The sequence below is a fragment of the Mustela nigripes genome, chromosome 6 (genome assembly GCF_022355385.1).
Source record: "Mustela nigripes isolate SB6536 chromosome 6, MUSNIG.SB6536, whole genome shotgun sequence".
NCBI lineage: Eukaryota > Metazoa > Chordata > Mammalia > Carnivora > Mustelidae > Mustela > Mustela nigripes.
The window spans coordinates 110444645-110470903 of NC_081562.1; positions in this window are offsets into that span (position 1 = coordinate 110444645).

Genomic DNA, 26259 nt, shown 5'->3' on the forward strand with positions numbered 1-26259 from the left:
TAAATGATCCTGGACAGAAGCAAAAACAAATACTTGAGAGAAATACACCTTGAAGCAATGATCACAGTGTTTCCAAAGATTGAGTACAACAGAATACAAACATGATAAAGACACACACATACACACATGCTCAGAAAAATAACGCAGCGTGAGTAAGAGCTAGAAGAAGCCGTAACCAGAAAAACCAGACACACAACAAGATAGGGGACTAAGCACAAATTATAAAGGAAAAGATTGGTGCGTTCACATTAGAAAATTTTATTTATCTAAAACAGACAGAAAGGGTCAGGCATCTTGTTTAATAAACAGCCCATTTCCCCTGAGATAAACAATATTCGTCTATATTATTTTCTGAATGCTTTAAAGGTTTATCATTCATATTTAAGTCTCTACTTGTGTGGAATTGATTTTTATATAAGGTATGTTGAGACCTAATTTCATATCTCTTTCTATGTGTAAACAGGGTATCGCTTCTGAATGTGGTCACTGGGAAGAGGTCCATAAAAATAAATTCATGACAAATCTATTCTGTCTTACCTTATTTTCTATGTATTTAGAGTACTTAGGATTCATATATTTGCAGTACCAAGAGAGAAAATGGAAAAGCCTCAGACAGACTTGAAAGATAATAGGGAAATCGTGCAAAGATTAGATTGTCATTGAAAGCAAAGTAGACTTTCTGGGCAGAAAGCTTTTCAAAAGAGAGACAGAGGACCCTGTCTCAGAATCAAAGTCAGATTTTCTCTGAGAAGAGTGGGTTCCTTGTAGCGGGAACTTCGTCGTGCTCGAACTGATAGATGCAGCACGTTGCACAGTGTTGGGGATGTGCAAGTGATGTATTGATTGTGAGTTGAGAAGGTCAAGAAATGACCTGGATATTCTACCATTTTCAGGATTTCTACCATTTCAGGATCTTCGAGATCCTTGGTCATGGTGATTGACTCTGATTTAAGGCATTGGGATACGGATGATTGCATAGGTACTGCAGGCAGCGGACTGCCCCCCCTCCCCCCAGCTCTTGAGGGGCCTCTGGGCACCAGGACGCAATGTCTATCTGCCCCGTGCATTAGCAGCTTAGGGAGGGAGCGGCCTCAGTGGGACTTAAGAGCCCCAGATTCAGTCCGTGGACACACCCTGCCCAGCTGCTGCTTTCACCCAGGACAAAAGTTAACCTTCACTATTAATAATTCTTATCCAATCAGTGAGGCAGAAACAGTTGCTTCCCTCTGGAGAAGAAGCCACTCATGGAGCAATTGTCTTCGCCTTTCGTGGGTCTTGAAAGAAACGTATTAACCGTCCCTTGTTAATTTCCCGTTTAAGGTGCTTCTTCCCTTGTCCATTGGACAAAACCTTGTCACCTGCCACAGTGTGCCTCTGGGACGTCTTCTCAGACCCCAAGCCAGAGGATGGGACTGGCAGCTTTTCCATTCTGACTCTGGGTGAACACTGGAGCAGCTCTGGGCCACTCTGGATGCTGCTACCTACGCTGACAAGATTGTGGGTGGACATAGAAATGTGTTTATTTGTTATTTCATCCTTTTCTGCAGGAGGTGGTTTTATCACTTAGGATAAATGGAAAACTTTGTGTAAACCAGAAATATTTCCACCTCCTGTTTCCAGCACAGCAAACACAGCCCGCTAGAGCATCCCGGTAGACATCTTCGTTCTCTGACGGACACACCTCGTGTCATATCACTCACAAACCCTGAGTAGCTCAAGGAACGGCTGAAAATTTATTATAATTGGTTTTCCTAGGTCTCTACACCTTGGTAATCTATGTCCACATTTTAGTGATTTCGAGAGTGTATCTGCAATTCCACGGCTGCTCATTATTTCTGGAAAATATGTTCTATTTTTACTTCCTGGGATAAGTTAGCAGGACATTCATAAGGTCACAATTAAGTGCAGAAGCAACCTAGTATTAGGGCCTGCAATTTATGTTTTGACAAATCTTTCTAATTACAAGCTTGGCGATGCCCACTCAGGTTACATCCAGACAAGAAAATGCAGAAGTGTTTCCTTTGTCAAAATGCTTATGTATTTATTGAGAATGTGGAGAAAATGACTCTGGACACTTTCCACAAAAATGCTTCTATTTTCAGAGGGGCTTTGCAAAATGCGCTTTCCTTGGTAACACAGGAAAGACTCTGATGAAGCGGCAGAGTCAAAAGCAATGAATCTTGGGACACTGAAAAAATAAAATTAAAAAAAAAAACAGACACTTTCACCAAGTGACTTCAAATTGTAAAATTACTAATTGCTCAGCGACGCGCTGGATGAGTAATTTTAATTTTCTGAGTCCTTTGTGGGCACGTGACTGCATTCGATACGCCGTCAGTCTTCTTGCTGATCCCTCAGAAAAGCACTTCCTCGGGAATCTAGTGTGGCCCTGCCCTCCAGCGCTCCCCAGGAAGTCAGAAGCTCGTGGACTTCCTGGCCACAGTCTCCCATGGGTGCCTCTACCTACACTCCTTATTCCTGAAATACATGTTTAACATCTCAATTTCATAAGGGACCAAAAAAAAAAAAAAAAAAACTAGAATAATTACTCAGATCAGCCACTCCCTTCCCCTAGGACCCGAGGAGAAGAGGGGGTTGTGTTCGTGCCTCAGACAGTCCGACTGTTCCGGCAGCCTTCATTGGTTAAACTCCGTCAAATGGCGACAGGCTTCAGAAGGGTTTCAGCACAAGAGAAGACGGTGCCTTTCGGGACCCGCCCGCTGGGGGGAGTCGAGCAATGAGCCTTCTCTCCACTTTATACCAGAGATCTGCCAGGGCCCCTCCAGCGAAGGTTTGAAATGAAGGACATCCGATTTCTTCAGATTTCCCAAACCATAAAACCAAGCAACCCTCATCCTACTTAGCAGGTCCCTAAAATAGAATTCATTTTTACAGTCCCTGAAGTGGATGTACCCAAGGAAACTGAGCCAGACTGAGATCATGACCCACCATTCCAAGCTGGTCGGAACTCCAAACGGAAATCTGGAGAACACTTGATTTGATTTCATCACAGTGTCAAAGAAAGCAATAATTTTCTCCTCTCAAAAAAGCCGATGGACCGTAGATGAGGACCCGTGCTAATTTCTAACTACGAAGAAACAGAGTGAGGGTGATTGACGTTTTTCTAGACGAAACCTGAACCAAGACGCTTTTCGACACTATCTTTATTCAGTTCTAGCTGGTTAATTCCAATGGTGACAAGAGACACAGTTGTTTGTATTTGTTGCTGCCTCTGGCCTGTCTTCCAAGAGCTTTTTCTTAAATGGGGAGCCTGACTGAGGTGTCTCTGTGTGGCTATCTGGCTAAAGAAAGGGGGTTTCAAAGAAGTAAGGGGACTGGAATAACCCATGAGGTATTTAGTGTATTAGCGTTAAAATATCCATGTAAGATCATGCTTCATTGGATGGAGACACCAATGGTCTCCTAGAGAATTAGTCCCAGGCATGTATGCCCGCCACGGCTGATGTACCATGTAAGCCCCTTGCTTTGTCAGCGTGGAAGAGGAGAAGCAAGGGTTCCCCAGTAGCGGCGAGTTCACGAGCATCTGTATTGTGTTCCTCAAGCCATTCTCCAATAAAGGCAACAGGGCCCCATGGGGAAATGGTGAATTCTAGGACCAGGGAAGGAAATATTCCACAGGAACCTAGATCGTGTTATAGCAACAGAAAGAAAGGAAGTTCTCAAAAAACTGTAGAAGGCACGTCGGAGACCCAACCAAAGGAGTCTTCCGAGTCCAAAGTTGGACAATACAAGCAACGGAACATAACACGTGGATCATACTTGGAGAATAAAATAAAAATAAGGAAGTCCATCCTGATACTCATCAATTGTAGGATAAATGAATGCATTGTGGAAAGGAGATACAGCTGTCAGGCAGAAGGAGTCTGATTGATTTGTGTTGACAGCTCCCTGCTCCTTCATGTGGGATGGACAACCGACTTCCGTCCAACGAAGTCAGTGGGGAGAGACAGGGAGATTCCAGTAACTTCCCAGGGCAGAAACCTGGCAAACGGGATGACATTCAGGCAGTCAAGATCAGCATCAGCATGCTATGACATTCTGATCCCTGGGCCCTTGGTCTGAAGTCATATAAATGATACTTTTCTCAGTGATTTCCTTCTCCAAAATACCTAATCCCAGTCTAACAATGAGAAACACATAAGATGGATCCCAGCCGAGGGGCATTTTCCGAAACACCTGACCAGTCCTCCTCAAGACGTTAAGGTCATCAAACACAAGGACACTCTAAGAAAGTGTCACAGCCAAGAGGAGTCTGAGGAGACACAGAAACCCCAATGTGACCTACAAGAGAAGGAAGACAATAGGCAGATTTTAAGGAAATCTGAGTACAGTGAGGACTTCAGTTAATAACAAATCAATAATCCTGTCCTGTTCATGACAGGACTTGATAATAGCCAGCGATGGTCAGGGGTGTGCACATTAGGATGCTTAAAGTAGGGGGGAGTGGGATGTGCAGTTCGGACAAACTGCACATTCTTTCCAAGTCTGGTAAATCTAAGACTGTTGTAGGTCAAGAAGTGCCTTCAGAAAGGCAGTCCTGAGTTGGGGGCTTTGAGAAAAGGGAGCCACAAGGAAGGGCCAGCCCCCGCGGGAGTCCTCGGCGGGAAGACACCTGTATCTCTCTAAGCGGGGGGGCAGGGTGGCTTTCCCTGTGACCACTGTGCCCCAAGCCTTTGCACCGAAACAAGCTTTTGAGAAGGCTGTTTTCTCTGTGGACTCTCCCCTGGGTAACTGAGAACAAAGGTGGTTGGAAACCTGTTACATTTTTGCAGAGATGAGTGGGAAAGTTGAAGTGTCATTTCCACGGACTGAGGTCACACATTCGCTGACTCGTCCAGCATTGCTGTGGGAACCAGACACTTCAAGTACCCTCAGCCCAGGGCGGCGGGAGCTCTGCCAGCTAGCACGGGCCTCAAGTTCACTCTCCCCAACAACAGGTCTGCTCACCACCGGGGCATGGTCAAGGTTCCCGGGAGGTCACAGGACTTTGCTCTGGTAACCCCACATAGAGACAGCTGCTTCCTCAAAGTGGCTCTTTGAATCAGGAAAAGCTGACTTCGACATGGAAGACGTTTATTTTTTGTCACAACAAGTGGGTTTCTCCTCCCAGTCTCCCATCCACGGTTTGGGGCGGACTGTCTGTTAGTCCCTGGGTATCACTCATAACTGCAAAATGAACCTTTCCCCAAATACTGGTTTGTCTCTATAGACACAGCATGCAGAGGGCCCCAGCCAGTAAAGGCGCACGGCTCCATCTGTGAAGGATCTCTGATTCCGACTTGATGAGCACGTTCCTGCTGTTGCGCTTCTGCTTATCACGGCACACTCTTGTTGAATCATTCTGGACTCACAAGCATTCCGAAAGGCAAGACACATTGATTTCCTCATTATGTCAGGAAATGGCAAGTTAAACAAATTTCTAAACCCTTTCAAGCTCCGAGGTCTGTTCAGAAGCGATAAGACAGGACATCGCATGTGAGTGGGTGCATTTTTGTGTCGAGACCGTCCTCCGCGGAAGTACTTTTGTCCTGGAAAGCTTCCCTCTCTGCACAAGGCACAGGGAGGAAGTGGGAGAGGAGACAGGACCCAAGGACTCGTTCACGCCCTTGGCGGCCCTGGATTTCACGCAGCCAGACCCAGAGAGGAGAGAAGGTTGTGCGCTCGGATGCTTCCCCTCATGCTTCTCCTGACCTCCTCTGAACGGTTACGTCAACACAAAGATTAATTATTCTCATGAACCACACACGGGTGATGGGGAACGCATCAGAAACGGGGCATCAGAAGTTTTTAAATCCAGGGTTAAACGTGTAAAATGCTGATGACATGAAAACGAGTCACTTCTTGGCACTTTCGGCGGGGAGAGTTGCTAAAAAGGAAATGATGGAAGTTCGACTCAAAATGTTTCTTCTGCAGGCGACAGCTGGACATCCGTCTTGCAGACGCACATCCGCGGGGCAGACGCGGCAGAGGCCGGCGGGGACAGAAAGGGAAGAAGAGTGACCGTAGCGCGGAGAATTATAAATTCAAAGGACAGTAGCGGGTGATCTGAAAGGGCAAAGGAATAAAGCGGAAGTCTTCTGAGAAGAATCAATTTCAGAACTCTGAGCGAAATGGGCAAGTGCGGGAAGTGGGAGAAAGTTCATTCTTGTTTGCAGGTCCTTTTGACATTTCCATTAACTGGAAAAAATATGAATCATCTAATCTCTACACTTTGGCTTTCTAAGTAGGAGAAGACGGCACATTACACACCCCCCTGCACGTTACAGTTCAACCGTACACACAACACTGACGGCGCCGTCACCTGGTTTTTTGTTTTGTCCTGTGCTTGGCTTCGGTGAGAATCTACCACCCATGGACCACCGCATACGTTCCATTTCTGCTGACTCAGAAAGATGAAAACACTACAACAGACAGGCAATTGGTTCCTAAAATTTTTGAGAGTTTTTATTTGTTTTTACCAATGTAATTTAATAGCTGTTGGTGAGAGATCGTCCATGTCCTTCTGTGTCAACGCCCGGCTTGGAGTAGGTGAAACAAGCATGTTTGTTTGTTGCTGGACCCTGAGCCTGTGTTACTAGGTGGACGCCCGTACATCTCACACTTCACCCTCGAAACTCCACTTTTACTTTTTGGTGACAGTTCCAGGAGTCTCAGGAAGAATAAACAGCATCCTGTGTGTGCTGAGGAGCCGAGTCCCCCCATGTAAGGGTCAGCGTGGAAGAGAGAGGGGTCCTCACCACGTGCGCTATGCTCAGGAAGCCACTTTGCACATCTATTTTCTCAAACTCTGTGACCTAAATGCTATACCGACACTCTTCACAGGCTCGTAAACAGATCATCAGAGGCTTAAAGAACCAAGGTACAGAGCTGGGCATCCTATAGCTAAGACTCCAACCCAGATTTTCCAGAGTTTATGCCCGTGGGAGGGCATGGTGGCTGAGTGTGTCCACAGGTGAGCCTCGTGCTCTCTAGGACATCCCACAGAGTCGGGGAAGGACATTTCTTTTGTGGTCAACAAATCATAAAGCCCCATTACACTTTCGATGTAATAGTCAGAATTTAATTAACGGTATCCTTCAATTTGTTTAGGCTAGATGGAGGCTTTGCTTTCACTGATTTCCTTTCTTAGATTTTGATTTCGGACGGCCTGTGAAGAGTTGATGGAAGTGTTTATTTTGTGGCATTAAACACATGTGGAAAAGAAATACAGGTTCACAGTGGAGGCCTCTGTTGAGTACCATGGAGGTTTTGTGGCTTCCGACACAGACGTTTCATATCGTTTTCCCCTTGGATTTTGGGGACCCATTGCTCTTCTCGAGATGCGTTAGAACAGAGATCCCAGGAAATCCAAGTCTTTGTGCAAAACCAGCCACGCCGAAAAGGTCTCACACGGCTATTTTCAATATCCTTGACCTCCGTAAAATAACTTATAAATAACAATATTCTGTCAGATCATCTCCTTGATGATACATACTATGTTGACCTTCATGATGACGGGTCTGTAAAAATCCTTGGGAGTAAAAAGTGTCCCCTCTGTCCCTCGCTCCCTGGAGGCGTATCCGCTGGGCACGGCCGTGGCAGCTCGGAGGGAAGGACAGGACGTGAGCGGAGGCGACGGCCTCCCAGGGGTTGTACCGCTTCTGAGCTCACTTCTGGCTGGCGGTGCTCAGAAGGGCCAGAGTGCAGTCAGGAAAGGCAGCCACTGACTAAAGAGGCCATTGTATACAGTGGAATCTAATATATAAGAGTGAGAAAAAAAATGTGCCTTCTTCATATAGCAGTGCAAGCAAATGGGGTGCAGAGTGAGAGAATGACTCCCCGACACACAGACACGTCCTACATCTGTGTTATCCGGCCACAAGGGATGCTTTCGGGCACGATCAGCATTCCGGGCTCCAGAGTCAGGGCTTTGGGGAGATGATGTTCATTTCAAGGAAATAAAATACCGACTCATTTCAAATCATGAAAATCACTTTCCTCCTCTGAAAATACAGGAAATGCAATCAAAGTACAATAGCCCCACTCTTCACGCAGCCCTAAGAGAGACTCCTGATGATCGGAAATAATCCTAAGAAGTCCCCGAAGAGGAAGGACGTGTCACCCACGAAGAACGATTTTCTCCCTCCCAGTCGTGCCCGTGTTCGTCTCCACAGCTGGAGAGTTGGGCCTTTAAGTCAGTTTCTCAAAAAGGGACAACCACCACAAAACCCAACAACTTTTTAATGTTGTTTTATCTAACTTATATTTTTATTTTTTATGCGACACAGATCTTATATCGCCTCATCCATAATGAGATGAATTCACCGACCCCAGCTCACTTCTCTTACAACGTCAGTTGTGCAGATGCTCTCGTCTCCTGTGAAGCGATGAGTTCCCCCTTCCCTTTGCTCAGATTACCTCTGTTCATGCCCAGGCGCCCCCCAGATGGTCATTAATAAATGAAAAAGTGACAATTATAAAAAGAGGGACCCATGGCAGAGCACATCCTAGGAGAGAGACATTATTACGTCACTGTTAACTGGCCAGTTATTCTGAGAGACAGAAAAATATGATGTGCATTCTGCAAATAAGAAGTCTAAGAATCAGAGGGCAGAAGCCACTTGGCCCTGGCTGGACGCGATCTGAGGAGGCAGAGGAGTTTCAGGGAGGTCTCTCGGCACCGCAGTGCACCTGCTGCACGGCAAACCATGGCCTCGCCTCACAGTGGTCATTTTAAAATACTTTAAGCAATTGCAACTTTTGCTTTCCACTAATGTCAAAGAGAATAAAAGAATAAAAAGAAATGGGATGAACGTCAGATGTGACCGTGACCCTCCCCCAGAGATCCCGCTGCAGTGGGGTGAGCTAGACTGTGAAACACCCACACAGACGCACGCACACGCGCACGCGTACACACACACACAGAAAAGCTAAAATACGTATTTGCTCAAAATATTTGTATAGACGACTTAAATGAATACATATTAATTTTTCCACAAATTTGTCAGTGATAGGAATACATTAAGTTACTGTGTAGGAGAAAAGTGTCTCTGTTGAAAATGGCAGAGCTTATAAAATAAGAATAAAGCAATACTTTATTTTGGGCAAAATGCGTATTTCCACTGAAGGTGATGTAAGTGTCCTCAAACAAGGTTTGGAGAAAGGCCTTTTGGTAATGATGATGCAAATCCCTGTGCCGGAAGGCAGGCCAGGCAGAAACATGAACCCTCACTGCAGAGAGAGAAAGCAGGCTCCTGATGGTTGTCCTCGCTCTGCGGATCACAGAATACAAGTGCGGTTCTCTAGGGACCTGTCGCCAAACTTCTGCGGAGGTCACAGGTTAAGGGTCTCGGGATCGGGGCCGCGGTCCCGCCACCCGCAGCTCCCGCATCCCGGGAAGACGGTGCCGGGCGTCAAATGTTCCGTGGCTTGGGGTAAATTGCATGGGTTGTGTGTGGCTGAGCGGCTCCGGGCCAATCTCTCACTCTGGTTTCGGAAGTCCCGTAGGCCAGGAGACGCCCGCCGTTGTGGAGCCCAGTGAGTACTTCAACTGGAGATTCGGTTCGTCCGCAGCTGCTCGTGTGCGGTTGCTGTCTGGTCTGCTTAGCAGTTTCCTATTGATCCAATGGAAAGAGAGTTAAGAACCGAGTTGTCTTCACCTCTGAAATTGGGCAAAGTGGACGGGAAATAGAAACATGAGCACGTTCCGAAAAGGGACAAAATCAGTTCTGTGGTTCCCGTCTGCTTACAGCTGGGGCACGCGCGTTCGGCAAAGAGCGGTGTGCGGAGGCCGTGTTCGCTGAATTCCTTTCTTCTCCTTCATACAAGGAGGGCAGAACCCACCAATGCTTAAAAAAATCCCTACTGCAACATGTCCTGATAAATTATTATTATTCTACCCTTTTCTCTCTGAGCTGGTGATCATTCCTCTCTGAATAGTCACACTGAAAAGTTTTGCAATAAAATTTAAGTTACTTATATATTTTCACTTAATTATGTTAAAGGAGGGAGAGGACTTAAACTGCAGCTTGGAATTCTAGAATTCTCCAAGTAATGAATTGATCCCATGTACAAACAAGTCCCATCACGGAGACGAGAATAATCTGATGCGAATGGAAAACGGCAGAACAGACTGAGTCCCGCCTGTGACGTGATCCTGCACCAAGGGGCCCTTCCTGTGATGCCCTCCCGGCCCAGCCGGGGAGCCGCGGTGAGCTGGGGCTGTGCAGGAAGGCTTTCACACTGGGCTGCCCGTGTCATTGTCGTACGGCACACTGTCGTCGAGCTCCCTCTGCACCCACGGGAGGCCCTCTCTAGACCAGATGTGGTCACCTTCTCCAGCTCTGCGCTCTCCATTGCTATTCCCATTCCTTTCCCACGGCTGTTCCAATTCCAGAGTTGGGTCTGGTGTCCCCCACCCCCAGGACGTCCTATTAGCCTGGCGCTAGCATACAGCACTAAGCCCTCAAAGAGATAGGTCTAAAATGATTTCAATTTAATCGTGTTTCAACGCGATGCTATTTTCCAAATCTCTAGGTGTTTGCTGGCTTTCCCCCTCTCCCCTTTGGAGAGCGGAGATCATGGGTCACGCTGCCAAAGCATTTATGCCACCAGTCGTGGACCTGGTTCAGAGCCTCATCGCCAACATGTTTGGAGGAGCAAGAGCTCCAAAACCTACTAACCTCCCACAGCTGGTGAGTCAAGAACCTAATATTTGAAGATGCCTTAAAAAAAAAAAAAAAAAAAAAGTAGCCTGACGAAACCATGCAGTCCGTGAAATGGGTAAGACTCATCTTTACTCCATTATTTCGTTTCTTCCCGTCTTTCTGAAAAAGAAAACTAGGTCAGCAAAAATGTAGAAGTGTTGTATAATAATCACTACAAATCACTTGGAGTTCTGGTTCAAGGGGTTTTAACCTGGTGATAAATTATCCTTCTGCGACGAGACTCAGAGTTAATTATGTCCATTACTCTAATTTTATTTAATATCTGGAGGGAAATAAGAGAAGAGATCACAAATAACTCAGCCCCGAAAGCCCTCTGTATTTTCCCTCTAGCGTATTGGAGAATATTCCGAGCGTTCTACACTGTCGCTGGCAGTGGGGCCTTTCATTTTATGCTGAACAAAGAACCAAAAAATGAACTGGCAGGAGGGCGGAGAAGTAATTTTTCTATTTGTAGGCGTCCGTGGCAGCTGCCTCTTTGTCACCGAGGCTCCACCCAGGTCATCAGTACCGGGCTCGTTCCTTCCCAGCCAGGTGCTGAATATTCAGCCCGCCTGGGGGTGCTCCCCGCCTCGGCCCGGGGCTCAGAGGCAGGAGAAACCTAATTAACCAGAAGCCACGTCATCAATCAGAACCGTCCTGGAGGAGGAGGTGAGTCACGAAAAACATAAGGAAGCTCGATCTGGAATTCAGACCGAGAGATGGCTAATACCCTGTGCACGAGAACCAAACCCAACACGGAGGCGTCCTCCCTATAATGAGATGGAGTTCCTTAATAATCACCCTGACAGACCTCAAGAACTTCAGTCATTAAAGAGATCCAATTACGGTTATTAGTCTGTACTTCGTTGGGATGGAAACGGAATGCGAGTATTTTAGAGTGAATTCCAACCACTCAGGCTTAAAGAAAAATGGGTTCTCCGCGAGACTGTCTCCTGGCACAGCAGGAATGCGTGAATGTTGCCGTGGCCCTTCAGCTTTGGGTCCATAAAGGTCCATCCTACCTGTACTGGGCTGCAGTACAGGCTTAAAATAGATGCAACTGGAAATTTTCCTATGGTGCATTTTAAATTATTTTTCTTTGGAAAAGCTGTTAACATTTATGTCCTCCAAATTTAATCTCTCTCTGTCTCTTTCTCTCTCTCTCTCTCTCTCGTGTGTGTGTGCATGTGTGTGTGTGCCCGCGCACATTCTTAATTTTTGGAGGATTAGGCCAGATCTTCTCTTTTTTGCTGTTCTCAGCTGAAGGATAAACCTTTAATGCCTGCATATCAAACTTGAAGATGAGATGCAGATGACAAGCAGACAGGTGACTTGTGTACCAAGCCGCACTCTTTTACAAGAGCCCCAACTGTTTTTCAGGGGCACAAAGAGCCCATCTTCTGACCATGGCCCATCTGCCTGGAACAGGTCTAGAAAATGGAACGTCTTAGTTCCAGGGTTCGCTGAATGGTCTGGACACCCGGGACAGCCCTGACTTTCTGCTCTCACAGTCGCACCTGAAGTGTTACGGAGAATCCCCTTTTCTTGCCCGGTGGCACATCCCATGGTAAGACCTGAGCTGGGTGGCGGCGCTCCCCGGGATGCTGATGGAGAAGATCATCAAGGAGGCTCTGCATCCCCGCGGTCCAGCCTGCAGGGAGGGGCGCTCCCTTTCCTGGGGCCCCCCTGTACCCCGAGGCAGCACGCTGGGTTCTCCGCATTCACGCCTCCACTCCCTGTCGCGTGCACCGGGCCACGTCCACAACAGACATGGTCATCTGCGTCTGATGTGCCCTCCGGGGTGGATGCGCAGGCAGTGAAAAGATGCCCGTGCCCCCGGGTGTCTCGCGTGGCGCCCACCGTGTTCACCGCCGCCTCTCTCGCTCCGTCGCCAGCACCCGACCGCGGCATCACTTCAGTCTCTGCCGGCAGGAATCCTTTACAGGGATTGCCAGTCACCGTGGCTTAAACACCGAAAAGACTAGATCATCCGTGGGGGCGGGGGAGGGGGCGCTGCTGCTGCTGCAGCTGGTGTGGGACCCTAGCGGACAGCCGCCCTCCTGCCCCTCCGCTCCCTGGCCTGGATGCTGCCGTGGGTCTGCGCTTCTGCGTTCTGTTCTTTCCTCTTGAGGTCGCTTAACAGATCTGTCTGTCGGGGTCTGAGCTCCTGCCTCGAGGGCCTCGCTCCGTCAGGACGAATCTGATCGGGGTTTCCAGAGAGAGCACACAGCTCCACTAGCTCAGAGGGTTCCTGCGGGCCCAGGCGACAGGGTCCTTCTGGGCTGTGCTGGAAGTCCTAAAGCAGGGAGCCCGCAGGCTCAAGTTCTGGGGAGGCCTCTCCTCGGTGGCAAATGTCATCTTTCCTCTGTGCACACACTGGGAGAGCAAGGTCTTTGTTGTCTGTCTTCTTAAAGGAACAGGCCTGCAGGATTAGGCCCTGCCCTCATGACCCCACTGACCCTTAATCAACCCCCGTAGAGCTGTCCCTGACATAGCCCCAGTGGGGTTCGGGTTTCAGCCTAAGAATTTGCAGGTGGCAGCACACAGTTTCTCCACAACAAAAGGGGTGTCACCAGAATGTCACCAGAATGTCAGCAAGATTTTTCTGGAAAGAGAAGACAGAATGAAGAGCAATTGGTCTAGAAATGTGGGGGGTGGGCAAGGAGCTCCTGATGGGTTCTCCATACAGCGTCCTGGAGCCGCGGTTGGCAGCTGTCTTGGGGGACAGGCTGTGTGCACTGAGGAAGTGTCCAGGCAGCTGGACCATCAAACACCTGCTCTTCTCCTGGGGAAGGATGTCGGAGGCTTCACCTTTTTGTGGAAAAAATCAGGCACCTGCTTCTGTAGCAAGACCATTAGTGTTGTCCTGAGATCTATCAGTGACGAAAAAGTGACCAGGGGCCCACCGTCCGGGCGGAGGGCTCGGAACAGGGTAGCCAACAAAGCCCCAGACCGAATGGTCACGGTGAGGCTACTCCTAGAGAGACCGTGATAAGCATGTACTTACTTACTTGGTCTTGGAGATCCTAGAGGCACGGCCATCAGTATCCCCTGGCCCCAAAGAAGCTGTGATATTTCAAGCAGATCAGCCCCAAATCCTCCCTTTTCTCATTTCCTAATCCAAGCAGAGTTAGGTGTCAGGGAAGAGCTGGAGAGCCATTTGGACCCAAGTTTGCTTAAACCCACAAGCTTAATGTTCCAAAAGAATGTCACGTGATTACACCTTGTTGTTTTGTCAGCAAAGTGACGATTTCATAGTATACAGCAAGGGCTTGAGAAAAAGGAGGCAGCTGCCCTGTAAAATTCAATGAAATGAGTTAATCCTTGTGGAAATTCATGAAAGCTCATGCTGATAGAGATGCTCTATTAACTTTGAGGTCCAGTGAACAGAGGAAAATCATACATATATTAGTATCATCCGTACCCTGTCTGTCTATCTATCCATCCATCCGTCCGTCCGTCCATCCATCCATCGTATCTCTCTATCTATCTATCATCACATTAACAGATCTAACTTAGAGACACAGGTCTTGAGTCAGACTATAATGTTTGCTCTCTCTCTCTCTCTCCTTTAGATTTAATTTATTTATTTGACAGAGAGACATCAAGACAAGCAGAGAGAGGAAGAGGGAGATGCAGACTCTCCGCCGAGCATGGAGCCCAATTCAGGGCTTGATCCCAGGATCCTGGGACCTTGACTTGAGCCAAAGGCAGGCGTTTAATGACTGAGCCACCCAGGCGCTCCTACTATGTTTGTTCTGAGATGTTTGTGTTGTGGGGGTGCTGGGTGCAGAGAATGCACTGGGGAAACAAGAAGCTGAGGAAGATCCCAGGAAACTCAACATATGGAGCTGGGGATGCTACTCCAGAAATAAGAAGATTGGTGTTCAACTATTTTTATTAGTTTTCAAATTTTATATAGTAAAAAGTTATAGTATTTTAAGAAAGAAGAACTATAAGAGAGAGATAGAAATTCAGGCAGAGGAGGACCAGCTAAGAAAAAAAATTGCAAATTTTTAAAAAATATCTTTATGTTTCGGTATCTTTTTAGTATGTCAGTATCTTGTTTTTCATATAAATAATTTTGTATTGTTAGTCACCCATGAGTTTTGGGCATACATCACGAAGAGTGGACAACAATTTGAGGTGGAAATCAAATCATTTTGAAACCAAGGTCGATATCACTGGAACAGTTAGAGTAGCAAAACTGAGGCTCTCTGAGGCCATGTACGACATCTATCAAACGTCTCCTATCTTCTCAAGTCATCATTCAATAGTCTTTTAAATCTATTGATCTGGAGTACTTTATCAATAATGCTGCTAGCATCACCAGTAATAATCATCATTGATCAGGTACATAACATTTGCTGGGCCCGTGCTAAAATCATTTCGATTTATTACCTCTAATCCACATGAAAAATTTCAAGATGAAAATTATCTTTCCTAGTTCATTTATTTTAAAAGATTAAGGCTCAGGTGATAATGTAGCTTGACTATGGGCACACAGTAAGTATCGGATTCATAATTTTGCACACAGGTTAACCCACTTCCGAGCAAGTAATTTATGTATTTTTCCTATTCAGAAGTTCTTTTGCCAAGATGGTTTACGATCTGCTATTTGGAAGGGAAATATCTGAGAGTGGTTTACTATGTCTGCCTCTGAGGTACGGGTGAAGTTAATCACTGCCTGTACCCGCTCTGTACTCGCACTCGAGTACACAGAAGTACTCGCACTCCTGCTGGAATGACTCGAGGAAGCCATGTTTCTGGCTGAAGAAAGGCAGATGCTAGATTTCGTGTTTTAATCCAGGAGTGCATAATCTATGCTCACAAAAAGCCTGCCCTTAGCTGAATATTCTGGTACCACCATCTTGAAATCCGTAATAATTTTATCTTTGAACCTCCTTGTAATTCACAGCTGATGTGATAAGGAGCACGTGTGTGTGCTGAGAAGATGGACCAGCATTTCACGTTGCCTCACGGTCACCCAGCAGCTGCGACCCTCCAGAGCACACTCTCCGGTGGGAATGCAAAGGGACCCGAAGTGAGGCCAAGGCAGGTGTGGAATGTCCCCAGTGAAGTCCCTGGGGCTACGAACTGCCCTGACCGGCCACCCTTTCCCTTCAAGTGAGACCTGGCGTGGAACCCAGATACAAGGCATTTCTGATCTAGAAACATGAATGAGCAGGGGCTCTCTCGTAACCTTCCTGACTTTTGCCGCTTGCCTGTATTAATCAAACATTTGTGCCAAAAATGCTGACAGGGATAAAAGAGTAAGGTAGGGAAACCCATAGTTCTTCTTCCCTTGAATTCCGCACCACTCCCAGGGAGTCAAAAGTAGAGACAGTGTCATATATCAAGCACATAACTGGGCAGAAGGGAAAAAAAAAAAAAAAAAAAAACCAGGTTCCTCTGTGCTGCAGCTTTTGGCCTGTGCAGTTAAGGGTGGGTACCTGTGCACATATGAGCCACACAACACAAGTTGTGTGATTGCAGGGATCCATCACACGAACAATGTTTGTATGTGCATTTAACACTGGGACAGGAGGTCACAGATACATAGAAGGAGACGGAGTTTACGTGTGATCAGGGGTCAGAGCCGGATACAGTCACAGATGGGTGAACTCGACCTGTACTTGGGTGTGCCCAAAGAGGAGTGACACAGGCATACAATGCTTTGCTGGGTCAGCTGAGGGGGCCTGGAGACCATGATGCCAGGAGCAAGGAGCAGCACACCCTGAACCAGTTCTAATGTCATTCTCAAATGAAAAGGGCCATGCTCCACAGGGAAGTGGGTGAGCTAATGACAGGGTAGGAAATGTGCAGGACTATCTTGCAACATCGCAGAGTTAGAAAATCGTGGCATACTCAAAAAAAAAAAAAAAAGTTAAGTCCAAAACAACAATAAAAATACAATGAAATGGGTATGTCCAAGGAACACAAGAGCCAAAGGAATACTTTTTGGGTCAGAAATTGAATTCCTATTAAAAAGATATAGATTGTCAGAGTGTATAAAAATGAGACCCAAACGCCAACAACAACAACAAGACTATTCTGTGATATATAATGAACATAAACATAAGATAAAAAACAAGATAAGCAAAAAATAGAAATGCAAAGCATGTTTTAAGACCACAATGGAAAAAAAAAAAAAAAAACAGAAATCAACAACAGAGATCACTGGAAAATTCTGAAATATTTGAAAATTTAAAAAAAAGAAGAAAAAAAAAGGGGCGCCTGGGTGGCTCAGTGGGTTAAGCCTCTGCCATCAGCTCAGGTCATGATCCCAAGGTCCTGGGATCGAGCCCCACATCGGGCTCTCTGCTTAGCGGGGAGCCTGCTTCTCCCCCCCAGCCCTGCCTGCCTCTCTGCCTACTTGTGATCTCTGTCAAATAAATAAGTAAAATCTTAAAAAAAAAAAAATAAGAAAGAAAAGACTGCTCAATAAACTACAGGTGAAAAAAGAAATCATAAGAGAAATTTTAAAAAGTTTTATCTAAATTATAACAAAAATAAAAGTTATTTAGATCTATGGCATATACTTAAAAACAATGCGTGGAGGAAAATTTATAGCACTGAATACATACAATAGAAAAGAATAAAGATCTGAAATTAATATCCTAACTGTCCCCCCTTAGGAAACTAGGGAAAGAAGAGCAATTTGACCTGAAGGCAATCAGAACAGAAAGTAATAAAAATCAGAGCAGAAAATCAATACAATTGAAAATAAGAAAGCCATTAGGAAAATGAATGACAACAAAAGCTGGTGCTTGAAAACATAGGCAAAACTGATAACTGTAAGCAGACTCACCAATCCCCCCCCCCAAAAAAAATCAGGAGGGGAGAAGATGTGAATTTCTAATATTATGAAAGAAACAACTGATCCTATAAACATTACAAGAAGAAGAAAAGTGGCCCCAAACTGTTTTATGCCAATGGTTTTGATAACTTACTGACCCCTTGAATAGACTAACGCCTTGAATGACACAAAGTATCAAAACGCACCTAAGAAGAACGGGACATCTCCAGGGCCCTGTGTCTGTTAACAGAACTGAATTGAGAATAATTTCCCAAAAAAGAAGTCACCAGGCCCAGATGGTTTCATGGGTGAATTCTATCAAACAGTTAACATAGAAATGATACCAACATCCACAATTTCTTCCAGAAATTAAAAGCAGAGAGAGCACTTCCCAACTCATTCTATAAAACCAGGATTACCCTAATATGAGAACCAGATAAAGACATTGCAAGTAAAGAAAAACACAAACTAGTATCACTCATGAACCAAAATCCACAAAAATAGATTAGCTAAATCAACCCAACAACGTATAAAAAATAATTACACACTTTAACAAGGGTGGATTTATTCTAGGCATAGGAGGCAGGTTGGGAATTTAAAAATCAATCAGTGTAATCCACCATGTCAACCTGCTAAAGAAAAAAAATCCCATTTCTCGGCCTCAGAAAGAGAAATACATCTCCAAATCCTCCATGACTACTGAAGTCCAATTTAAAATTGATTCTGAATTTCCTACTTGCTGAAACAAAGAGATGCATACTATCTGATTCAGTCTGTGAGAGTCTTACGATACAGGGCAGAACAGTGATTTTTTTTTTATTATTTGGGGTATTTTATTTCAATTAGACAAGGTTTAAAATATAAATTATATACCATTATTATCAGTTGAACTTTCAATTAATATTATTTCTTAGGTAACTCTGTATTACTCTTGATATGAGATGGAATTCTGTAAAAGTGGGAGCTGCCGACACTTTCCTAAGAATAATTAAAATGATGTTTTTTAAGCTTGAATTAGCTTTCTTTACAAATGTATGTAAGGAATGATATATGGCCATTATTCCAATTACTGCATATATTAAGTAGAGCCTGAGTGCTTAGAAAATAAGTTCTCTCCCTGGCAAATGTGTGTCTTTACCTTGTGAACAGTGTGAGGCTTGAATGGGACAATATTCTTCCTCATTTCATCCGTAGAATCTGAGAGTCCATTCTGAAATTCGACTTGAGTTTCCAGGGAAAACCTTAGAAGTGATTTTCAGGACCCAATATTTCCTTGTGTTTGATATGACATTTTCTTGATTTTCCTGGTAACGGTTTTTCTTTCCTTTTTTTTTTTTTTTAAATTGAACAGTGCAATGTGAGTCTCTGCTAACATGGATCCAATTAGTTTTTGTTTCCTTTTCAAACCTCCCATTACTTCTCCTCTTCTCCTGTCTTCCCACGGTTTTCAGCTCCTGGATCACAGGCTGTGTCCTTCTCTGTCAAATGACCAACCCTTTCCTGAAATCATATCCAAGGTCACGCCCTAGGCTTCTTCACATGTGTTGTCCCCCCCAGTTTAAACTCTCAGGAAGAATTACTTTTTCTCAGTAATACAGTTGTTTTATGAAATGACTGTTAGTTTATAAAATGACCGTTTTCCTCAGCTTCATCTAACCGAAGTTATTGAGGTTTCCGGGAGCAGGAAGTGAAGAGCTCTGCTGGCTCTGTCAGGGTCCCCGAGCATCACGATAGAATCTCACTCTAAGACACGCCACTGACCACGGTCCTTGCTGAGCTCAATTAAGCGATGCCTTTTGGCTTCTCTACTTCCCTGCTTGCCTTGCCCATCAACCCCCATGGGCTCTACACCAGGCAGCACCAAAGCACGTATTTTAACAAAATATTAAATCTCAATATTCCTATGCTTGAAACCTTTCAGTACGGTCTCATTGCATTCAGAATACCACCAAATTCCTAAAGCCTCTCTGGGGACGACAGACTGTCTCTCCAAACTTACTTCTCAGCACATTTATCTTTATTCCGGAGGGTCTGTCGACAGTGGGTGTGTCTCCCCTCCTCCTCCTCCTCCTCCTTGTGGTAAGAACACTTAACATGGGATTTAGCCTCTTCACAGAATTTAAAATGCACAATACAATATTGTAAACCACAGCTACTACGTTGTCCAGTGGGTCTTCACTTCTTTGGGATTAAAAAAAGAAGACAACTTCTTTCAGATAAATACTTGGATGTTGGATTTCTGGATTATATAGTTATTCTATTTTTAAATTATTTTTATTTTAATTTTTTACACCCCCATGGTGTTTTCTGTAACGGCCGTACTGTTTTACTTCCCTACCAGCAACGTACACGGGCTCCAATTTCTCCGTACCCTTGCCAAAACTTACCATTTTTTAAATAACATCCGTCACTCCCAGAAGAAAACACAAGGGGAAACTTCATCACATTCATCTGGGCAATGACTTCTTGGATGTGACACTGAAAGCCAATATCCAAAATATATAAGGAAACATGAAGCTCAGCAGGAAAAACACGTGATTTAACAACGGACAAAGGACTTGAGCAGACATCCCTCCGAAGAAGACACACAGATGTCAAAGCCGCATGGAAAGATGCTGAGCATCCTTAGTCCTCAGGGACATGCAGACGCTTCCTGAAGCACCACCTCCACCTCCCTGCCCACACCCCGAGCCCCGGAGCGTGCAGCATCTGCTGAGACAGTCCTCTCTCTCCTCCCCACACGGCCAGGTCCTGCTCTCCCTTTCCAGTCCTTACAGGGGCTTTTACTCATCGCCGCTCTTGGATCTTACTCTGTTGTTTTATTTTTATCCCTTTCATGACATTCTTTTAAAAAGTATAACCTTTTAAAAATGGGTACATCTTCCATCATGCTGACTGTCCGCTGGAATATAGGACCTATGAGGACAGGGCTGTGTCTTGTTTGCAGGTGTCAGCAAGCCTGATGGGGCATTTGATACGGAGCAGGTGCTAACTCCGTGTGGCGAAGATGGTAATTCAGACCAGAACGGCACAGCCCACAGAGGGAATGGAGATGGGGATTTCTCCCATCTGTTACTATGAAAGTGTGGTTTAAGGACTGCGTCTGGTACACTGCTGCACGCCCCGACGTATGGTCCCGAAATGATGATTTTCCAAACTGTGGCTTTCAGGACCCTCCAGTGTTCTCTCCTAGATGCAGCTGGGGAGGTGAGTGACCACAAGCCTCCTGGGGCCCCACCTCGGCTCCCACATCACTCCCAGAGGCCTGGTGCAGTAGATCCCTAACGAGAGTTCCATCTTCACATGTGTTTTGACGAACTGAGATGACTCTCTGGACAATTCAGCTTTTCCTGAAATACTGAATATATGCATAATTAGTAAGGTCTGGGACACGGAGGAGACACATCATTTTCTGAGATTTATGGGCCTGCAGAGGCACATTAGCGTGGTAGTGTGTGAGTTCCTAGGCTCTTTGTGGACTGCACTTCTTTGCTCCTCTTGGCTGTCTTGGTGAGGACGTCTGCTTGGTGATTCTGTCTACAGGAGAGAAGCGCTGACCACCTGAGCCCCAGGAGGAGCTCTACTGTCCTCCATGCCCAGATATAGTTCAGATGGGTTTTCATCTATGGATTCGTCATTTGGGAATTCTGTGATAGACACAGGAAACCTTAAAGATACCCGAAGGGTTTAAAGACTCTTCTGATCCCAATTGCAATCTAACACGAGAACCACACTCACCATCCCCCTCAGGGCCTTTTTCATGACATCTCTTGAGTGAGCAGTGGCTCCTCGCCTCTCTCCCAGGCAACACTGGTTGTCTCCGGCAGACACTAGCGTCACCCTGAATGCTACCTTCCCACCATCACCCTGACTGCACCGTGGGAATGGGCCTGAGGAAATCCCACAGTCAGGACTTGACTTCTGCCCCACATCTGAGATGCAGGGCTCATAAAAGAAGGTGCAGGGCTGATGATCGGGAAAAGCACAGCTGTCTCGGCTCTGCACGTAATCACCTCCAGCCCAGGGTGTTCTCCCAACGCGCCAGTACCATGGGCAAAATCAACCCATGGATGGCCGTAGCTGCATCCTGAGCCGAGCAGAGCTAAAACATCTGTACAGAGAACTTATTTTGAGGAAGTTCAACAGCAGCTGCTTCTCATAAATGTTGCAGAAAAGCAGTGTGCATTTCCGTGGAGAACAAAACTGTGAATTAGGCCCTGGGGAGGTCAAAGAATGACGGTGTGCAGAGTGTAATGGTTCGCGCGATGTGGCCCCCTCAGGAGCTATGGCGACTCGGGAAGCTCTGGACCCCGAGGAGAGCCGGGGAGTCCTACCATCAGGAATGTCACACCATGAAAACAACCCTGTGATTACAAGAACCGTGGTGGAGAAATACGGCGGTGCTGCAGACTGGCTGAGACGGGGCAGGTGAATCCCCAGAGGGGGGACGCAACTGGGCCCGCAGAATGTGCCTACAAGGTAACAGAAAGGAAACCTCTGACTCCGTCTGAAAAAGAGCTAATCACTCCCTCTCCATCGCCACGACATCAAAGCCATAGATGGTGGAGAGCCGAGGAAGCCAGAAAACATCACCATCTGCCCAAAAGAATTGTTGGTGAATTCCAAGAAGCTTCTAAAGACACCGAGAATTTTCCCCCAGATTCAAAGTCTGGAGGTAAATCATTAGTTATTTAACGACATCAGAGGGTAGAGGGAAAAAAATTGCTTAACTCACAATAACAATATGAAAGAAAAGGCAATTCCTCTATTCATTATTAATATTTGATTAGGAAAAAAAAATCCCTGGGCTGGAAATCAATAGCCCAGGATCAGCCACTAATTATCTGTTGGCCTTGGGCAAAATACTTACTATTTCTTGGCATCAGCTTTCTCCTTGACGGAATCAGGTGGGAGAGTGAGGAGCTGGGTCCAGAGGAGTTTCCGGGCGATGCACACATTCTCCGTGGCGCGAGAATGAGGGATGAGTGTCCTTGTGCCTCTGTCCGAGCCCACGGACGGCGCGGCCGCGGCAGCCGGCCCGAGGGTAGACCGTGGGCTCGGGTTCGGAGTACGTGTCGGTGGGGTTCATCGATGGTGAAAACGTCCCACCTGCTAGGGATGCCGGTAGCCGGGGCGGGGGGGGCTGTTCACATGCTGGGATGGGGGCCTCTCTGTGCCTTCTTAATTTTATTGTCAGATGTAAACTGCTCTAAAAATAAAGTCTTTTTTTAAAAATACAGTGTCCAGGGTGGTTCAGTCGCTTAAGCATCAATCTTCAGCTCAGGTCATGACCTCAGGGTCCTGGGATGGAGCCCGCGTCCGAGTCCCCGCTCCCTCTGCTGCTGCCTCCCTGCTTGTGCTCTTTTTCTCTCTGTCAACTAAATCAATAAAACCTTTTTTTAAAAAAAATACAGTGTCCAGGGACGCCTGGGTGGCTCAGTTGGTTAAGCGGCTGCCTTTGACTCAGGTCATGATCCCAGCGTCCTGGGATCGAGTCCCACATCGGGCTCCAGTCCCACATCGGGCTCCTTGCTCGGCAGGGAGCCTGCTTCTCCCTCTGCCTCTAGCCTGCCACTCTGTCTGCCTGTGCTTGCACTCTCTCTCTAACAAATAAATAAAATCTTTAAAAAAAAAATACAGTGTCCAGTGATTTTCAAACTGAACTTGGCAACACTGCTGGAGCCATGGTCTCCTTTGAAGACCTAGTTCCACTGATGAAAACATGCTGGCAAGATGATGATGAACTTAACGAGCCCTTGTACGTAATTTATCACGGGTTCAAACCCATTTTCATGAGGAAAAGTAAAGTGTGTTCTGAATCAAACTATCACATCCCTAAATCCGATCTTCTATAAACACCTTCTGTTTCTTGACCTTGACATGCCAGCCTCTAGCACCATGGAGGATAAATGTCTGTTGTCCATATGCCACCGACCCCGAACCCCTGGCTGACCACAGATCCACGCTTGTGGCCCACAGAGGGCCATGGCCCCGGGCTCTCCAAGGCCCGTTCTCAGGAATACCCAGGAGGGCGACTTTGGGGATGTAGCTGAAATGCCAACACGTCTGGAAGTCCCATAACCACCAGTTAGAGATTGAAACAGGAAAGAACGCTGGCCTCTGAGAAGGCAAGATCTAAAGGCACTTCTGCAATAATAGGAGATAGGAAGCGCTCTGAGAAGGTGTGCAGCTGTGTGAGTTACAAGAGCGCCCCTTCCTGTTGCTTCCCGTGCACAGAACTGAATGAAAGTCAGTGGAAAAATGAAATCTCCTGTTGTTCTCGAGCCCAAACCCCAGTCCTGGAGAAGGACCAAGAAAAACCCTAAGGAGATGCTGACATTCGTGTGTTCTGTGAGGCTCTTCCCAGCGAGGGCCCCGGCCCCACAGACAGCGCGGGGCAGCCTCCTGGGCACAAACCTCCCCCAGGCTCGGTGGGCACTGAGGCAGCTCCCGTCGCCTCAGAACCACAGAGCGTCAGTCTTCTGGCTTCTCATGTTCCCCTCACAGCCTTCCCCGCCGCCCTGGTCTCTGACAGTCTCATTTCTAGAACTCATTAAATATTCAATGATTCATCATAACAATTTTCCGTGTAATTTTATTGTTCCCATTCTGGCATCCGCTTCTTGTCCCACATCAAATAAGCCTAAAGACCCACTTGAAGGAAGGACACTGTCTTCCCATTTCCACGACATCGCTATTGTCAAAGGAGCTTTACTGCAGAAGACTTCCCAGCATTACCGACGCTGCCTCACTCTTCTAACTCCGAGCAAATGGGAATGATGAGACAAAACGCCAGGAAAGCAGGGAGAATTCAACCGGCATCACACTAAGTGGAGAGGAAGCTAAGAGAGTGTGAAATCAAAGAATAATCAATTTCCTGACGGAATGAGGTGCCGCTGCACGTCATTACGGATTATCTCAAGGGCGCGAGAAAGGCAAAGGCTGAAAAACTTTGAGCAGGAGGAACTTGGAGACGCAGGTCTGGATTTTTCCACTGGAGAAAACAAGTCCGGACTTGCACCTAACATTTATAACAGATTTCCACTTCTTTTTAAGATTTTATTTATTTGTCAGAGACTGAGAGAGCATGAGTGGGGAGGAGAGAGAAGCAGACCCCCCGCTGAGCGGGGACCCTGATGCGGGGCTCGACCCCGGGACCCTGGGATCATGACCTGAGCCGAAGGCAGAGGCTTCACCGACTGAGCCCCCCAGATGTGCCGAATTTCTACTTTTTGACAAGATTACATTCTTAGGAAAAAATAAAAATTCAGATAAAACTCCCACTTTCTTCTAAGTGTGCAAGAGGACATGTATTCCAAAATACTAAGACGGTGTTTCGTGAGCCACGCACAGGACACAGTTCCTCCGCATGAGTCACTGTCACACTCGAACCCTGGCTCCGAAGCTTGGATCCTTTCCTTTCCTCCTCATGGAGCCCGGCGTCAGCCTCCCATCCCTGCCACACCGCGCTCCCGGTGCCCCCCGCTTCCTGGCCCATCCCCCACCCCGCAACACGCCACCTGCATGGAGCAAAGGCCTCTTCCTTCCCGGTGGCGCCCACCCGGCATCAAACGGTGCGATCCGTCCCGTGTCTCAGCTGGAAATCCAAGCCCAAGGCCCCAGATGAAGCTGTCCTGTGCCGGGCCCCCATGCTGGAGAGATGCCACAGGCTGTGCGTTGCTCTGGGAACAGGTGTCAGAATCTTAGATAAAACTCCAGCACGTGCATATCTTGTCTCTACCTCCACCACCACTGACCCCTGGGCCTTCACCTTCCTGCCCAGACTCCCACACGGACTCCGTCACATGTGGGCGGCCCCCCGGGAATCACAGCCTCATCGTTTGTCTGCGCCTTTGACAGTCTCCTGTTCGATGAGGCTAAAGTAGGCTAAAAATACGTCAAGCTCGTTGCTTCTCTTGGCATTGAAGGGAAATCCACAAGAATTGAAGCTAGTGAAAATGGCCCAAGACAGCACAACCACCTGAAATTCCAGCAAATCTGTTCCATTTGGGAAACTGAGGAATTCTGTGCTTTGCGGCTCACTTCCGGAGGATACGTCTGTCATGCTGCCTGCCGGTCCGCTTCTGTCTGCAGGTCCCTTCATTTTTCAGGCCTCAGAGGCGGCCCAGCTGCCGTCACCCTCATGCCCAAGGACATCTCCACGGCCCCCTCGTGCACCCATTCTGGAAGCAGCTTATCTTCCCAATGGTGTTTGCCTTCTTTCTCAACCCCCTTTTCTTTAACTTAACGGAAATGGCACCAAAGTCACAGAAGACTTAGGTCACACAGAACATCCTGCATCAGTCTTCCCCACACCTGCTATGATTTGGTTCCTGTTAGACGCACCTTCCAAATCAGCTACACAGTTTTCCCGTGACTCTGAAACGATATTCAAATTAATATAAATGCTCTGCACGTATTTTCGTTTTTGTTATGACTCTGGTAATTAGCCTTCTAAGACGGTGATGCTTTTGTCTTACATTTCCCATAATTCTAAGTCATATTTTAATTAACAAAATACCACAAAATTTCAGATTCTCCTTTGGTAATTGTCTTCAGCTCGTCACCCCTGCTTCTTCCAAACCAACGAGTAAACTGGTGAACTGTCCAGTATCACTGTATAGTATCCAGAATATAAGATCCTAAAACAGCCATCGCTGTCAACACTGCATCGCCACGAAGTAGAGTGATGGACAATGCTGGGTGAGAACACTTGTCGGCTCCCAAACCGGCCCCCAATCCCGCGGCACAAGG